At 43.4% G+C, this 19,190-nt stretch overlaps 1 pseudogene; it reads left to right on the forward strand.

Moving 5' to 3' along the window:
- The first annotated feature begins 9,830 nt into the window (after positions 1-9,830).
- Positions 9,831-10,993, forward strand: LOC112427665 (ribosomal protein uL30-like; annotated as a pseudogene).
- Positions 10,994-19,190: the final 8,197 nt, after the last annotated feature.

Below are 19,190 nucleotides of genomic sequence, written 5' to 3' on the forward strand. Positions count from 1 at the left end.
CAGAAATTAGTTAACCCTGGAGGAGCAGAGAAAACCAACGTTTGGCCTCAGTTTCCCTGCTGCAAAACAAAGCTGCTAGATAAAACAACATCTCTAGAAGGGTGAGCTTTTGGACAGATGAATTTCCATATTATTAATTACAAGTTAATAATATGCTGATTTATTGTTGAATTTGCAATCATGTTTGCTTTTATTTATGTAGAGGTTAAGATATCAACTTTTAAAACACAGAGAAAGCAATAAAATCCCTTCACAAGGTTGTTTATAATTTATTATTTTGGTTTGCAGTTTTTATCCTTTGGACTAACTGTGATTACCACTTCTATATCTTGCCCAAAGCTTAACCTAAGAAACTGTTGAGTCCAAGATCTGAAAATTTAGAGACAGCTTTGGAAGGAATTTTTCACTATATAAAGACATTTAAACAGTAGAACATAAGATAAGTTGGAAAATGTAGTAATAGACTCTAACAATTGAGAAAGCAGAAATGATCACAATTACTAAAGAAGTGAGTTAAGTGGGGGAGGAAAGGTGGCTTGAGGGAGAAAAGGGGATGAAAATGGTCACAGAAATAGCTTTACCTGAAATGGCCTCATTTACAAAGAATAGTAGAGCCCCCTTTTCCCCCTTCCAACACAATTTAAAAAATAAAAAGCCCTGCCACCCACAAAGACGTCCTGGGTAGTCCTAAGGAACCAGTGAACACATTAGGGTGTGCTAGCAGAAAATCTGGCTTCGGACTCATTGCCAACAAAGGGCAAAGCCCAGTCAGCTGGAGTTAGTGACTTCCCAAAACAGGGCTAAGGGGGCGGGGGTGGGAACCAAACCACAGTACTTCTCAAATAGCATTTCAATCCATCTGGGGCAGAAGGCTCTGTCTGGGGCCATGGGTAGATATAAACCTTTATATATAAACCCTTCTTGTGTGAAGTAGCCGCTTGTGCAGTTACATACCATAGTCACATAGACAGGGACACAAAAGCCATTTGTTAATGCTTCAGACAAGGCTGTAGGGGAAGCATGAGAAGGGTGACCCACATTCCTGAGAGAATGTAACAAACAATTCTTCTCATTCACACCATATGAGTATTGACTGTTTTATTGTAGTCTTGTTATTGTGGTTGTTATTCCTTTAATGACACCATTTCCAAAAGTTTAAAAGTTGACTGCTAACATTTGCCTCGCTCTAAATCTTGGTGCTCAAGTTTTGGGGGGTGTGTGTGTGTGTGTGTGCGCGCGTGTAAAGAGGCAATTTTTGTTAAGAGGAAACTAGTTTTAACTCCCAAATATTTCTATCTTTTTATCTACAACATTAGATATGTTATTCATTCTTATTCAAGGAAATAACCCCCACTCTAAAGTAAAGATCGACATGCTTGGAGTTGGCTGTGGTTTTGTGGAAAGAGGAGTGGGTTTGGAGGCTGAGGAATTGGCAGTTTTGGGCTGTGGGTGAACCACTTACAATGGGATTTACTTCCATTTCCTCATCTGTAAAATTACCATTGTTTTATACACACACACACACACACACACACAGACCATAGGGATTTTGGGTGGATTAGGTGAAATAAACGCTACCATAAAACTACAGAGTGCTTTGACAATGTAAAGACTTTCCCTCTGAGAGCCTCATATCCAGGTATTCTTCACTCCGGTCCATTTGCCACACTGGGTTAATGCTGAGTATTTCATTGTAGCCTAGAATTATATTCCTAAACATGGGTCTACTTATATAAATTGCCTCCTGGAAAAACTGCCGCAGTCTTTCTTTTGTAAAAATTAACCTCCTCTTAGCCTGGCAGGTAAGCTCTTCCCCAATCATACCCCAAACTGCCCTTCTAGACTTTTGTTCCATTAAATGCCTGCGAACACCCTGTGCTTTGGCTGCTCCAGGCTTCCTGGTTTGCCTTGAATATGTCAGGAACTTACAGGACTCCTCCTGACCTTTGCTCAGCCTAGAATGCCACTCCTCTCACTCAGAAAGCAACAACAAAAAACTTTCCTACCCTCCAAATCCCAGCTTACGAATTCATCTCATGAAGCATCTCTAATCTCCCCAGTCAGAAGCAATTGTCTCTTCTCCTGACTTTTTATCGCATATTTCTTGTAACTTTATTTAACCCTGCTTTAACTCTGTTTAACCTCTGTGATCCTGGCATCATCATCATTATTTATCCAACATCCTTTATAATAAAGTTAATAAATGTAATGTTGTTCATGCTTCAGCTACAACGAGGCCCTGTTTAATAAAGCATGGGGGAAATTCTCATTCTGTTTTCTGTTGGGTTAGTTGTTTATGTCTGTTTCCTTTACTGGGTGGGTTGACAAGTTTATTGAGGGTAGGGCCTATGTTTTATTTATATCTGTGTTCTTCATAGTGACTGGCAGGGGATCTTGCATCTGAAGTTACTAAAATAAAATTAAGTTAATCGGATACATTTTGTGAAGGTTTAGATCTCTTGGCTGGAAAAATGTTAAACAAGAGACAGTAATCAAAGGAGATTTGGAAATGGGTGCGTTTGGAGAGAAAAAATGTGTTCTTAAAAAGCAGTGAGACTAAATTCGGTTTCCTGATTTTTCAATTGAATAGATCTTTTTAAAGAAAACCAAGTGTTGAATTTCTCTGTCAGTGAAGACTTTGTGCTGAGTTTTCACGCTGGGTTTTCCGTGAGCAGAGAGTCCTCATCAGCCTTCCCACTTCCCTGAAACCCCCCAAAACTCTGAATTTTTGCCAGCAAACACATTAACTGTTTTTTCATTCTGACAAAACAAATCCTCCAGAATTTTGCCGTAGAAACATCAGCCACTTTGTGGATGATGGCTCTTTAGCCCTGAAATCTCCCATGGTTTTCTAAGTGAATGGGTGTCATCTGAATGAATGATGATGCCGTTAGGTTTTATTGAGTAATTAATAAATGCTGGGGAGGGGAATCCTGGGTAATACATATTTGCTTCTTCCTGTATTTACTGGAGAGAAACTAAACCCAAAATGAAGGATGCTTTGTGCCAGTTGTGTTAAAATGACCATGTCAGTGGGATCCCACTATGACCGTCCTAAGGTAATAAAAATATCAAGGCTTGGGCCAAATGCGGTGGCTCACGCCTGTAATCCCAGCACTTTGGGAGGCCGAGGCAGGCAGATCACGAGGTCAGGAGATCAAGACCATCCTGGCCAATATGGTGAAACCTCGTCTCTATTAAAAATACAAAAAAAAAAAAAAAATTAGCTGGGTGTGATGGTGTGTGCCTGTAATCCCAGCTACTTGGGAGGCAAGAGAATTGCTTGAACCCGGGAGGCGGAGGTTGTACCCCTGCACTCCAACCTGGCGACAGAGTGAGACTCCGTCTCAAAAAAAAAAAAAAAAAGATCAGGGCTTGTGTAAACATGCATATACTTATCGTGTATATTTTTTACTTTTCTTTTGTATACTGAGAACGTGCTAAAAGTAAAGTCAACCCCAAAGAAAGCATACCCAAGTGCAGACAGAATTTTGCTACAGTAAGATTTCAGAATACAGCCTAAACACAGAACATCCCTTTTCCAACCACGCACTAAATTGTGATGGCAGTCTTTTAAAATTGTAAGTGTTATGCATTTCTTTTTTGCACATGGCATGAAAAAATAAAACATTGTAAAAGGAAACACTGCAAAAAATTTCCCTACCCTGTTTATTACAAGTTGGATGGTGTCTCCCCAAAAGATAGGTTGAAGTTCTAACCCCCAATGCCTCAGAATGCAGCCTGATTTGGAAATTGGGTTGTTGCAGATTGAATTAGTTAAGCTGGGGTCACACTTGAGTTGGGGGGCCCTTGGTGCAATACAACTAGTGTCCTTACAGGAAGGAAGAAGAAAAATTGGGCACAGACACAGACAGGGAGAACACCTGCAGTGTTCAAGTAGCCAATAGAGTGATGCATCTGCAAGTCAAGGAACCCCAGTGACTGCCAGCACCCCCCACTCCCAGAGGTTAGGGAGAGGCAAGGAAGGATTCCACCCATAGTGTTAGAGTGAGCATGGCACCTTGTTTTTGGTCTTGTAGTCTCTAGAACTGTAAAATAGTAATTCCTTTGTGTGTGTGTGTGCGTGTGTGTGTTTTGTTTAGAGACAGGGTCTTGCTCTGTTGCCCAGGTTGGAGTGCAGGGGTGGGATCATAACTCACTGCACTTCTATTTTTGAGACAGAGTTTCGCTTTTGTTGCCAAGGCTAGAATGCAATAGCACGATTTCGGCTCACTGCAACCACTGCCTCCCGGGTTCAAGTTATTATCCTGCCTCAGCCTCCCGAGTAGCTGGGATTATAGATGCCCACCACCACGCCCAGGTACTTTTTGTGTTTTTGGTAGAGACCAGGTTTCGCCATGTTGGCCAGGCTGGTCTTGAACTCCTAACCTCAGGTGATCCACCTACCGTGGCCTCCCAAAGTGCTGGGATTGCAGTCATGATTCCCCAGGCCCAATTTGAACTCCTGGCTGAAGCAGTCCTACTGCCTCGGCCTCCCAAGTAGCTGGGACTACAGGTGCATGCCACCATGCCTAATTTTTCTATTTTTTAGTTTTGTAGAGATGGGGCCTTGGCATGTTGCCCAGGCTGGACTTGAACTCTTGGCCTCAAGTTAGCCTTTTGCCTTGGCCTTCCAAAGCACTGCAATTACAGGCATAAGCCACCACTGCCTCCAGCCTAAATTTCTATTGTTTTTAGTCACGTGATTTGTGGCACTAGGTTATGGCAGCTGTAAGAAACAAATACATCATTTTTCTACCTTGTGGTGTCTTTGTTCAGAGGCAATCAATGTTAATACTTCTCATGGTCATATATATATTTTAAATATAAAAATCAACCTGTTAGTTAGTTTTGTTTTGTTTTTTTTTTGAGTCTTGCTCTGTCACCCAGGCTGGAGTGCAGTGGCTCGATCTCGGCTCACTGCAACCTCTGCCTCCTCGGTTCAAGCAATTCTCTTCCTCAGCCTCCCGAGTACCTGGGATTACAGGCACCCGCCACCACGCCTGGCTAGTTTTTTTGTATTTTTAGTAGAGACAGGGTTTCACCATCTTGGCCAGGCTGGTCTTAAACTCCTGACCTCATGATCTTCCTGCCTTGGTCTCCTAAAATGCTGGGATTACCAGCGTGAGCCACCGTGCCGGCCTAGATTTTTGAATAGATAATATATTCACATGGGTCAAAAATGAAAATATACAAAACATTATACAGTCAAAAGTCTCTCTTAGTCCATCATTTATCTGCCGATTTATTTATTTATAGAGACACAGTCTCGCTTTGTCTCCCAGGCTGGAGTGCAGTGGTGCAATTACAGCTCATTAAATCTCAGTTTCAAGTGATCCTCCTACCTCAGCCTCTAGAGTAGCTGGGACCACAGGCGTGTGCCACCATGCACAGCTAATTTTTGTATTTTTTCTAGATACAGGGTTTCACCATGGTGGCCAGGCTGGTCTCGAACTCCTGACTTCAAGCAATTCTCCTGCCTTGGCCTCCCAATGTGCTGGGATTACAGGCATCAGCCACCACTCCCGGCCTTACTGTAACTTTTTTACTACACAAACTAAAAAAGCTTTTTAAACCTTTTGGTCCCTTTGTAATAATACTTAGCTTAAAAAACATATTGTACAGCTGTATAGTATCCTTATTCTGTAAGCTTTTCTATATTTTTATAATTACTTTTTTTTTTTTTACCTTTTAAAACATTGTTAAAAACCTTGATACAGAAACACACACATCCCAGGTCTCCACAGGGTCAGGATCGTCAATATCAGTATCTTCTGCCTCCACATCTTGCCCCACTGGAAGGTTTTCATGGGAGCTGTCATTTTTGTGGTAACAATCTCGTCCGGAATCCCTCCTGAAAGACCTGCCTGGGCTGTTCCACAGTTGCCTTTTAAAAATATAAGGAGAAAAGTACACTCTAAAATGACGATAAAAAGTATGGTACAGTAACTACATAAACCAGTAATATAGTCATTTATTATCACTATGGAGTGTTGTGAGTCATACGTATAATTGTGTGTGCTCTACTTTCATATGACTGGCAGTCAGGTAGGTTTGTTTACACCAGCATCACCACAAACACATGAGTAATGCATTGCACTAAGACATTGCAATGGCGGCAACGTCACCAGGCAATAGGAATTTTTCAGCTCCATTATAATCTTATGGGACCACCATGGTATACGCAGTCTGTCATTGACGGAGTGTCATTTTGTGTCACATGACTGTACATGTTACAGATTTTTATCTTCCTCTTCGTAATAGAAATCTATTATACACATTGTTCTTCACATTGTCTTTTTTTTTTTTTTTTTTTTTTTTTTTTTTTTTGAGTCTTTCTCTGTCACTCAGGCTGGAGTGCAGTGGCACAATTTCCGCTCCCTGCAACCTCCACCTCCCGGGTTCAAGCGATTCTCCTGCCTCAGCTTCCCGAATAACTGGGACTACAGGCACCCACCACCATGCCCAGCTAATTTTTGTATTTTTAGTAGAGATGGGGTTTCACCATGTTGGCCAGGATGGTCTTGATCTTTTGACCTCATGATCTGCCCGCCTCAGCCTCCCACCGCACCCAGCCGCCTTGTCTTTTTTTTTTTTTTTTTCCTTATAGAAAAAGTATTTTTCCGTCATTTTCTGTTCAAAATTTCTCTAGCATGGAAACTGATGAATATAGTTTCTGCTTCATGGTTAATGAGAAAGGAAAGTGAGGCCTTCGTCAAGATCACCCTCCATCTCAGACTCAGAATTAGGCTTACTTTCTAGGTGTCTATACTTAGGGGGTCATAAATTGTAGAAGGAATTCGTCAGCCAAGGCTGGGAATGCCTAGAGCACTGTTTCTTGTGTGGGAAGATTCATGGAAACAGATTGATGGAAACCAGGGTGGCCTGAGACTGAAGCTTCCAAGCCCAAGTAACCTCCTGGGGTTGGTGGAAAAGGGAAAAGGGAAAAGGGAAAAGGGAAAAGGGTGAGTGTGAATGGGCTGGCCTTTTGTGTCTCCATGATACCAAGGAGTCTTTATGGTCCAGTGGGGTGCTCAGAGGGAGATGGACATCCTGATGTCTGATAACCATGCAATTCTGGTGGGCTAGAGGTTTTCTGATTTATGGAGGAATGGTTCAAGAGAGCATGAGGTTTAATTAAAAGCACTGGCTTTGAAGCTGGTTGTTTGCATTGGAATTCCTGTTAGCAGCTGGGTGACTTGCCCTTGGTACTAAACCTCTCTGTATTTCAGATTCATCATCTGCAAAACGAGGATTGTGATGAGGAGTGAAGGAAATCATTTGCTTGAGTGTGAACAGCCTGTCTGGCACTTTAATGTTACGATGGTGATGAGAAGAGGAAGGTGAGGCCGGAGATGATGGATTGAGGCCCTTGGCAGTGCTGCAGGATGAACTTAGAGAACCACTGCCTTAGGTTGGGCTAAGCAGGGATTTTGTTTTTTCTTCTTTTTCTGAATGGGTTAGCCTGACCTCCTTCAGCAGAGGCTGGTGGGAACTGGGGATGCATAAGATGAAAATACACCGGCCGACGGGAATTTATGTTCATTTTGACCTCAATTAACTTATAAAACATATAAGAAATTATATGCAAATAAGTACCAATTATTTTCTGTCAGGATCTTGTGTCATTTTTTTTGCAGTCTTGGCATCTACATTATGCCGGGTCACTTGATCCTCAGTGTCCCACGCTGGGCCATCACCCCCAATTCATTTTGTACCCACCAATTTCCTGACAGCATTGCCAGTTTCAGACTCTCTTTCTCTTTATTCTTTGTTCAGATCCTGACTGACCTTGTAAACTTCTTTATTGCCTAGAACTGGTGAGACAGCACTTCATAAATTAATAAAAATGTTGCCTTTTAATATATCAGCGAAATGACTGGAGAGCTGTTGAATTCGTAATATGTATTCTTAGAGATTTTCAAAGCATCTCCTAGGGTTTCAGTGCACAATCCCTATGAAAGCTAAATGTGATTGGAGTACAACCCCTCAAAAATCCTTACCTAACAGTTCTCCTTGGATCTCTATTAGGACAAGAGCTCTCCTCCAAATTCAGGTATTTGGAAAAATCAACGTGAGCAAAGAACTCTAGAAGCACAAGCAACGTTTCATTTGTCTGCTCCTCCAACAACTGTTCACAGACTATCTACTGTGTGCCAGGGGTCTCAACAATGAGCTATATGAAGAAAAAGCTACTGGCATCTCCGATAAATAGAATATATTAAAATAATATATTGTTAAATGAGCATACACTTATTTGGATCAGTGTTTTATGTTGTCAGTGTAGCATGCTTCTGTCCCATTCAAGGTCATAGTTATCAACACCACTGCTCCTAAGGCATGGAGAAATGGAGGCATTTTTATGTCAAATTCATCTTATGAGATGAGAGCATCTCTGAACTGGGTAGCAGAGACAACCTAAATAAAAGTTGAGCCAAGAAGCCTCTTTTCTGAATAAGAATGTTGAGCCTCCTCTTGGTCAATAATGTTGAATCAAGAAGAAACTGAGGCTGGCAGCAACCCTTAGCCAACTGATGAAGGCTGAGGGGGTCTCATATACTTCCAGGGACAATCTGCCTATAGGAAGTAAGTATTCCTGGGTAAGTCGCTCAGTGAAGTTGGTCTCAACTAAAACTATACAATCATCCAGCTTGTAATTCTTAATCAATGCCACAAGAATAAAATGGATTTTCTTAAAAACCTTTTAAAAAGTCAAGATATTGATGTTGAAAAGATTCTTTAGGCTGGTAATCTTTTGTGAAAAGGAAATGAATGTAATCCTCTCTTTGACGCTCTTTTTTTTTTTTTTTTTTTTTTTTGAGACGGAGTCTCGCTCTGTAGCCCAGGCTGAAGTGCAGTGGCGCCATCTCGGCTCACTGCAAGCTCCGCCTCCCGGGTTCGCGCCATTCTCCTGCCTCAGCCTCCCGAGTAGCTGGGACTACAGGCGCCCGCTACCTCGCCCGGCTAATTTTTTGTATTTTCTAGTAGAGACGGGGTTTCACTGTGTTAGCCAGGATGGTCTCGATCTCCTGACCTCATGATCCGCCCGCCTCGGCCTCCCGAAGTGCTGGGATTACAGGCGTGAGCCACCGTGCCCGGCCCTCTTTGACATTCTTAGTGGGCCATTACTGACTTGCAATCTCATCTTCTTTTTCTTCTGTCCACAGGATTTTTTTTCTCCCTGTGTTGACTCTTCTAAAATTTTGCCAATGAATGATGTCAAATCAGCTGATCTAAAATGTTCAGAACGTCATCTTTGGTAAAAACCTGAACTACATTTTGATCTGAGCTTGCAGAATCTCATGTAATTTGCAGTACTCTTCAAAGGTTGCCACCTGACCTTCTGATGGAAATTTGTTGTCTTCTTGTTTCATCCTTGCAACTGACTTTCTTTTCTCTCTCTTTTTTTTTTTTTTTTGAGACAGAGTTTCGCTCTTGTTGCCCAGGCTGGAGTGCAATGGCGGGATCTCGGCTCACTGCAGCCTCCGCCTCCAGGGTACAAGTGATTCTCTTGCCTCAGTCTCCTGAGTAGCTGGGATTACAGGCATGCACCACCACACCCAGCTAATTTTGTATTTTTAGTAGAGACAGGATTTCTCCATGTTGGTCACGCTGGTATTGAACTCCTGACCTCAGGTGATGCACCTGCCTCCGCCTTCCAAAGTGCTGGGATTACAGGCATGAGCCACCATACCCGGCCACGACTTTCTTTTTTTAAGCCACAAAACAAATCTCAATGTTTTCCTTGTAAAGAATACTTTTGACCACAAATGTCACTCTTTGGGGTATGACAGCAGTAACTACTTTGAAAAACCACCAAATACACTAGAAAGATGGTGGAGCAAGAGCAAAGAAAAATTCCTTTGGTTCCAGAAAATCTCCTGAAAAAGAGGAAAGCTTATTGAGCCCTCAAAGCCATTCAGGCAAATCAGGCACTTTTGGCAAAGGATGAGCAGAGGAAAGAAAAAGGGCTCAGGTTTAAGTGACTGGAATTTTTTCTAGATGATTCCTGGTGGCAGAAACATGACAAGGTGCACCTCAGACAACTAGAAGTGAAACCTCATGCCTTAGAATTGCCAGATGAACATTCCTTGGCCTTGCCCTTCCTTCCTTCCCTCCCTCCTTCCCTCCCTTCCTTCTTCCTTCCTTCCTTCCCTCCCTTCCTTCTTCCTTCCTTCCTTCCTTCCCTCCCTCCCTCCCTCCCTTCTTCCTTCCTTCCTTCCCTCCCTCCCTCCCTCCTTCCTTCCTTCCTTCCGAGTCTCACTCTGTTGCCCAGGCTGGAGTGCAGTGGCACGATCTCAGCTCACTGCAACCTCTGTCTCCTGGGTTCAGGCAATTCTCCTGCCTCAGCCTCCCCAGTAGCTGGGATTACAGGCACCCACCACCACGCCTGGCTAATTTTTGTATTTTTAGTAGAGATGGGGTTTATCCATGTTGGCCAGGCTGGTCTCAAACTCCCTATCTCAGGTGATCCTCCTGCCTTGGCCTCCCAAAGTGCTGAAATTACAGGCTCCTTGGCCTTTGTTGTACTCATTGAAAAGATTAATGGTGTGAGTTTACTGGTGCAGAGAACCATTGCAAGGCTTCGCCTGAAGAAAATTTTTAGTGATGTCTCTGTAAAAGTCACTCCCCATCACTTAAAAATGCTTCATATGTGATCTTATGTGACCCAGGGATTTCCACCTGGGAAGTTTGTCTGGGAACTCATTTTGAAATGTCGACAAGCCACAGTCGAAAATAAGACCATCCCTCTGACAGACAGCACAGTGATTGACGAGTACCTGGGGAAGTTTGGAGTCATTTGCTTGGAAGACCTCATTCATGAAATTGCCCTCCCCGGAAGTATTTCCAGGAGATCTCATGGTCCTTGCACCCTTTCCACCTCTCAGTGGCCTGTCACACTGCCAAGAATAGAGTGGGCTTCCTCAGAGAGATGGGCTTACCTGGCTCTCAGGGTGAATGCATCAATCAGCTCATCCACCAGCTGAACTAGAGCCAGAATATCTGAAAGCACAGTGCAGGGGAAGCATGTGTTTTTGTTTTTTTGGGAATTATTATGAATTAATAATCTTCGGAGAAGATTATTTCCTGTTTTACCTTCAAAAACAGAAAGGAAAATTCAAAGAAAAGACAGTAGGTTATGTTCATGGCAAGCACCTCTCATCACAGTCCAGTTCCAAGGAAAAATTCCAATATTTTCTACATTGGCTGCCACCTCGTCTGAAATCAGCACATGCCATGGAGGAAGGAGTCCTGCTTTGTCGTATCTTCTATCTTAGGGTTTAATTGTTGCTGAATGAGTAACTCAAGCATTTGTATGGGCTCCCTAAGACTCCTGTAGCAATGGACCAAGCCCAGGGACATAATTGAATCTGGAGATTTCTGGGGCCTTGTTTTGAAAAGACTTGAAACACATGTAGGAAGAAAGGCACAAAAGTTCAGTTGTCTCTGCTGTGGAAAAAAAAAAAAAAACCCACACCAGGTATGGGGGTTTTAGGATCTACCAATAACTCATTATCTTAAAGGTTAAGAGCCTTGATCTAAAAATCACTGGAAAAATGAGATCAAGGGACCAGTAAAATGGGCCAGATTCTTTCACTGTGAATATGAACTTTCAATGTCCCACTGAAACAGGAGATATTTCCTGGCTCTTCCTCTTCAGGTTCTAAAAGATATAAAGTCTTTAGCCTGCAGAAGGTAATCTAAAAGCCTGAACCATTGAAGAATAGTCCTTGAAGTAGCCTCCTGCCTTAAAACACAGATCCCAGCTATCAATTAAGTCTTTATTCTGCACTTGAGCCTTCACTGGCAGAACTGTGTCACACTCTTGTAGGCACCTAATAGTCCCATAGATTTTTTTTTTTTTTAATAAACATAGAAATTGTCCTTTCTGGTCATAAAGCTTGAAACTTAATTTGTTTTATCTGAGTTCCTTTCTCAGGAAAGGATTCCCAGACTTCTCAAAGAAAGTATCAAAGAATTGAAACTCACCAGATCACCACAATGAAATGCCAGACCCCTCATTTATCATGATTGCTTCCTTGCCCCTCCCTAGTTCTTGTTTTCTTACACATTGTAACATTTCTTCCCTCCTACATAAATCCCTAGTTTTAGTAGTTTTAGTTGGTCAAGGAAATGGGTTTGAGACAGATCTCCCATCTCCTTGGCTGCAGCACCCAATTAAAGCTTTTTTCCTGGCAATACTAGCCTCTCCACCATTGGCTTTCTGTGCGGGGGAGCAATAGGGGTTTTGGTAACACGAAGAAGAAAACTTCCCAAGTGTATTGTTATAGGACTGAGTACCATGGGAGAAATGGAAATGATAGACATTATCCCTGGATGAATCAGAAATGACATGAATCACATCGCCAAGACCTGTTGGAGAAGTTTGGGATCATGACAGATGAACTACTCAGAGCCTTGGGAAACATAGATAGACGATGATGAGCCCAATTTCTCCACCTCTGGCAGAGGGCGATGGGGTTGTTACAACTTGTGCTGACAAAGAGGAAAAGTCTCCTCTCATCCGCCCCTCGGTGATGGGATGAAATTATAAAAGCTGTTGTTTTACATGGGGATGTCTGTGTGGCGGAAGCATTGCAAACCCCCACAGCATGTCTGTTTGCTGTGCCTTTTCCTTTTCTCTTTGCTTGTGCAAACTGTGCTGGGTTGTTTTGTTTTTTGTTTGTTTTTGTTGTTGTTGTTTTAGACAGAGTCTTGATCTGTCGCCCAGGCTGGAGTGCAGTGGCTCAATCTCGGCTCACTGCAACCTTCACCTCCCAGGTTCCAGTGATTCTCCTGCCTCAGCCTCCCGAGTAGCTGAGATTACAGGCGTACGCTGCCACGCCTAGCTAATTTTTTGTATTTCAGTAGAGACGGGGTTTCTCCGTGTTGCCCAAGCTGGTCACAAACTCCTGAGCTCAGGCAGTCCGCCTGCCTCAGCCTCCCAAAGTGCTGGGATTACAGGCATGACCCACCGTGCCCGGCTGCAAACTGCTCATTTTAGAAGATTCCTCCAAATCCATAATCTTGTCCATGAATACTCCAGTATCTGTTGATCTTTTCCTAGTTTGATTCTAGAACTAATGATCATGGTGCCCTTCACCATGGCTCTCTGTTTTATCATCTGTGTGTCCCATCTTTTCTAGCTGGTTTGCAGTTTCTACTGGTAGAAACTATATTTGAATTTAATTTTTGCTTGTTAGGTTTTCCTTTTAGGGCCTTTCCCATAGGATGAGTGAGTTAAAGAACTAATACATGCTTGATTTTTTCTATATGTCAGCCTTGGAAATTCTATTTTCTTGATGATTTGAGACCGTCCCAACTTCCTCCCTTGAATGTTTTTTTGAGACTCTGTTAAAACAAAACAAAACTCATATCCCAGTTTTTGTTTTGTTTTGTTTTGAGACAGTCTTGATCTGTCATCCAGGCTGGAGTGCAATGGAGCCAACTCAGCTCACTGCAACTTCCGCCTCCTGGGTTTATGCAATTCTTGTGCCTCAGCCTCCTGAGTAGCTGGGATTACAGGCACGTGCCACCATACTTGGCTAATTTTTTTTTGTATTTTTAGTAGTAATGGGGTTTCACTATCTTGGACAAGCTGGACTCAAACTCCTGGCTTCAAGCGATTCTCCCTCCTTGGCCTCCCAAAGTGCTGGGATTACGACGTGAGTCATTGTGCGTAGCCAAGTCCCAGTTTTTGATTCGGAAAACGTGATCATGGTGGCTTATCATAGCAATTCTCCAATATATCAATTTTTATCAAAGGATTGATTGCTGAACAATTTCCAAGTGAGTTTTAACGGCCAAAGCTCCCCTCTTACAGGAGAGGCAAACACTGTGGTCCACACTGACCCTTGCTCTCCTAGTCAGCAAATTGTATTCTCATTATCATCTAGAAAGGTGAGTACCATGATAATTAGTTTCTAACAAGAAAAGCCTGAGGTCACCTCCCTTAAAAGAATGTGCTACTGTGTTGGTTTCTGTTGATCAGCAGGACACGCATTTTCAGTTGTTCCCAGGAATATTGTTGGGTTTTTTTTGCTGATGTGGTTTAACTTATGATCAATGACTCTTACGTCTCAAGGATGCAGCCAGAGTCTGGGGTCTTGAGCTTTGGGTGACCCTACCTTAGGGTGAGGCCCCTACTTCTCAACTGAGAATTTGACCTAATTTACACTGACCTTTGTATAAAGCAGAGGCTGCTGCTGGCTGCACAAGAGAATGTAGGAATAGGCCAAGAAAGCATTTCTTCTTTGTTCAAACGTCTTGAATCCACCTGGCTGTGAAGGTAGACATGTGGATGAAGTTTTATACAATGGGTTTTAATCTTGTACAAACCAGAATCCTTTTGAGAGTGAAAAGGGATACTAAAAACAATTTAAAAAAAAATTAATTGACCTACAATAGGAACAAGCTGGGACTATCCCAGGAAATATAACATTCGAAAGCTCCGAACCTTCTCTAAATAACAACTCACAGATGCATTTGCTCACAAAATTGTGCACATTAGTTTTGAGGTTTCATAGAAACCTCCTGAAACCAACTGAGGAATCCAACTGAACTGGCGAGAGGAACCAAAGACTAAAAATCCTGATTTGAAAATTCTGTAATTTACTTTGTTCCAGAAATCTTGCTATCTGTAAACATTATAGCCTAGGCAACATAAGCTAGACTCCGTCTCTACAAAAAAATAAAAACACTGGCCGTGTGCGGTGGTGGCGGTGGTGTGCACCTGCAGTCCCAGCTACTGAGGAGGCTGAGGAAGAAGGATTGCTTGAGCCTGCAGGTTGAGGCTGCAGTGAGCTATGACAGTGCCTCTGCACTCCAGCCTGAGCGACAAAGCAAGACCCTGTCTCAAAACAGCAACAACAAAAACTTTTGTTCATCCTTTCCATGACTCAGCATTTATTTATACATTGATTGATTGGTTGATTGATTGATTGAGACACAGTTTCACTCTGTCGCCCAGGCTGGAGTGCAATGATGTGGTCAGACGTGAGTCATTGTGCATAGCCAAGTCCCAGTTTTTGATTCAGAAAACATGATCATGGTGGCTTATCATAGCATTTCTCCAATATATCAATTATAGCTCACTGCAACGTGGAGTTGCTGGGTTCAAGCGATCCTCCTGCCTCACCCTCTCAAGCTGTTTTATTTATTTGTATTTTGTAGAGATGAGATTTCCCTATGCTATCTAGACTGGTCTCGAACTCCTGGGCTCAAGCACTCCTCCCGTCTCCAGCACTCCTCCCGTCTCCACCTCCCAAAGTGTTTGGATTACAGGTATGAGCCACCGTGCCTGGCCAACATACATTTATTGATCACCTGCTGCTTAAGCATTTTGCTGGATCATGGAAAGACAAGAATCATTAGAGTCCTTTCCCTTGAGGCACGATCCTTCTTGTTTGAAAGGCGGATAATTGCAATGCTTCACTAGGAGTATTAGTAAAGTACTGCCATGGCTTAAGGAAGAACATTCTTAATTGAATTTCTGGATTATCTTTTTGAGTCCATCTTATTTCTGGGGCTGGCAAAGGAGATGACACCTGAATTGAGTTTTGAAAGTTTAGAGATATGGGCCGGGCTCAGTGGCTCACGCCTGTAATCCCAGCACTTTGGGAGGCTGAGGCGGGCGGATCACCTGAAGTTGGGAGTTCAAGACCCACCTGACCAACATGGAGAAACCCATCTCTACTAAAAATACAAAATTAGCATGGCATGGTGGTGCATGCCTGTAATCCCAGCTACTTGGGAGGTTGAGGCAGGAGAATCATTTGAATCTGGGAGGCAGGGGTTGCAGTGAGCCGAGATCGCGCCATTGCATTGCAGCCTAGGCAACAAGAGCGAAATTCTGTCTCAAAAAAAAAAAAAAAAGTTTAGAGATATGTTGCTAGTGATAGAAGACTGATAAAAATGTCCAACGGGTGTGAAGCAACCAGTTCTTCACATTTGTTCCAGATGCAGAAATGAGAGTAAATCTCACAAGCTTGAAGACCAGTACCATTGCTAGGCACCATAGGACAGGGGTTAAGAATGCAGTTTCTTTTTTCTTTTTCTTTTTTTTTTTTGAGATGGAGTCTTGCTCTGTCGCCGGGCTGGAGTGCAGTGGTGCGATCTTGGCTCTCTGCAAACTGTGCCTTTCAGGTTCAAGCCATTCTCCTGCCTCAGCTTCCCAAGTAGCTGGGACTACAGGCGCCCGCCATCACACCCGGCTAATTTTTTGTATTTTTTCAGTAGAGATGGGGTTTCACCATGTTAGCCAGGATAGTCTCAATCTCCTGACCTTGTGATCAGCCGGCCTTGGCCTCCGAAAGTGCTGGGATTACAAGTGTGAGCCACCGCCCCCCGCCTGCCCAGCTAATTTTTGTATTTTTAGTACAATGGGATTTCACTATGTTGGCCAGGATGGTCTTGATCTCTTGATCTCATGATCCACCCGCCTCTGCCTCCCAAAGTGCTGGGATTATAGGCATGAGCCACCACGCCTGGCCAAAATTGCAGCTTCTTAATCCAGTGACCAGGTGTAATGGTTAGTTTTATGTGTCAACTTGGTGAGACCACAGTACCTAGTTATGTAATTAAACACTAGTTTAGATGTTGTTGTGAACGTATTTTATAGGTGTATTTAACATCTGCATCAGTTGACTTTAAGTAATGCAGATTATCTTCCATACTCTGGGTTGGCCTCACCCACTCATTTGAAGGCCTTAAGAGCAGAAACTGGGGGTTCCTGGGAAAGAACATCTGAGCCTGGGCAACATAGTGAGACCCTGTCTCTACAAAAGTTAAAAGTGAAAAAATCACCCTGGTATGGTGGCATGCACCTGTAGTCCCAGCTACTCAGGAGGCTGAGGCAGGAGGGTTGCTTGAGCCCAGGAATTCGAGGCTACTGTGAGCTGTGATGGCACCACTGTACTCCAGCCTGGGAGACACAGCAAGACCAAAGGAAGGAAGGAAGGCAGGAGTGGGGGGAGGGAGGGAGGGAGGGAAGGAAGGAAGGAAGGAAGGAAAGAAGGAAGGAAGGAAAGGGAAGGGAGGGAGGGAAGAAAGAGAGAGAGAGAGAAGCTATAGGACTGTAGCATCAACTTCTGCCTGAATTTCTAGCTTGGTGAACTGTCCTACAAATTTCAGATTGTCAGCGTCTACAATAGCATGAGCCAATTTCTTAAAATACATCTATCTGTATCTGTTTTCTATTGGCTCTGTTTCTCTGGAGAACCCTCTGCTACATCAGGGTTGGAGATGGTGTTTGGATCCTGGATCTCAATTCTGATTTCCGTACTTCCTAGCTGCATGACTTTAGACAAATTACTTGATGTGCCAAAATATCAATCTCTTCACATGTAAAATGAGATAATAGTAATTCCCTTACAGGGTTGCTGAGAGGATCAAATGAGCTGATGCATTTAAAGTACTTAGCAAATTCCCTAGCCTGGGTTAAGGCTTCAGAAATGTTAGCTCCGATTCTACTTTTGGTGAAACTTTTTTTTGACCTTATTTTAATTAATCAGAGGTGTGGAGATTATACAAAATTGTGCATCCTGAGAGCCTGAGTTGTTCGGGGGGGCAGAGTGTCCTGTTGTTTTTGGAAGTGCCTTTGACCCAGCATTTTCCGTCCGCCATATGAACAGCCACAAGATGGTTCTGCAGCTGCCACTTCACCAGCAAAGTGGGTCACCCCCAGGTGGGCTGAGGAAGTGATTCTGGGAAGCACAGTCTGGACACCGGGACTGGTCACTGGGGAGCAGCAGCTGTAGATAGATTGCTGCAGTGACCCACGGCTCAGGGGACACATTAGGATTCTGTTTGAACCCACACATTGTGTAACCCAGGAAGCGAGAAGTGGTGCCCCAAACAGCACTGGACTCAGAATACATCAAGGCTACTAACCATTGGCTGTCCCTTGATTGAAATGGACTGCTTTGCAGAGGAGCCCATCTAATATGTACTGTGTTGAGCCACTCAGTATTTGTGGTGGGTCTTCTTGCTGCATTTGTTTGTGCATATGCTTGAAATGTACAGAAGGGTCTGTATGGCATAAGTTCGCTGAGTGGAAAGGCCCAGTGTCCAGCCTATGATATCAAGTGCTGTACCATTCCTGGTCATTGGAGAGGTCAATGCCCCTCAGGCAAATGGAGGGGCAGGCCCCAGGTGTACATTTATACAGAGTAGAGTGATTTGGTTGGAATGGAGCCTTCGTCAGAGAGGACAGCTAGAGAGGCAGTTCAATAATGCCCCTGCACATGTGCTGGCTAATTCGTATGGCTCTGGAAGGGGTGGCTGGTTGCTTTTGACAGTGGTGATATCTATTTAACGTTGCTCCAGTATAGGTCAGTGAGCCTGTTGTTACTTGGAAAGGGAACTAGTGAAACCACAGTTTTCAGTTTTGGATGATTAGTGGAAAATCCATTTTTTTTTTTTAATACAAAAAGTTGAAATAAGGTGACTAGGTATCTACTGGTTTTTTTGTTTGTTTGTTTTTCTTTTTTGTTTGTTTGGTTTTTTTTTTTTGAGACAGAGTCTTGCTGTCACCCAGGCTGGAGTGCAGTGGCATGATCTCAACTCACTGCAACCTCTGCCTCCTAGGTTCAAGTGATCCTTTTGCCTCAACCTCCCAAGTAACTGAGACTACAGGCATGCACCACCACACGTGGCTAATTTTTGTATTTTTGTAGAAACGGGGTTTCATCATATTGGCCAGGCTGGTCTCAAACTCCTGACCTCAGGTGATCCTCCCGCCTCGGCCTCCCAAAGTGCTGGTATTATAGGCATGAGCCACCGTGCCCAGCCTAGGTATTTACTAGTATTCCAGCCCCCAACTCCCTCTGGCCTAGAGCCTGGCCTGGTACTGCTCCGAATCTGATTGTGATTGGAGGGATCCACTCCAGTCTGTATGGGCCCAGGGCCACACATCCTCCTGGGCAGACTGAACAAGCTTAAGATCAATCTTGGGCCAACTGGTGATTTTAGGTCTGTGCATCAGACACTCCAGCTCTCCTACCATTTGAACACACAGTAGGATTGCACTTCTCAGCTCACTTGCAGTTGGAGAAGGCCACGTGATCAATTCTGGCCAATGAGATGGAATGGAAGTAACCTGAGTCACTTCTGAGCTGGATGGCTTAATTACCTCTGTGATACCCTCTGGTGTTCACTTTTCCTCTGGAATAGCCTACTGGCAATATTTA

Source organism: Macaca nemestrina, chromosome 5 (assembly GCF_043159975.1).
Source record: "Macaca nemestrina isolate mMacNem1 chromosome 5, mMacNem.hap1, whole genome shotgun sequence".
Classification (NCBI taxonomy): domain Eukaryota; kingdom Metazoa; phylum Chordata; class Mammalia; order Primates; family Cercopithecidae; genus Macaca; species Macaca nemestrina.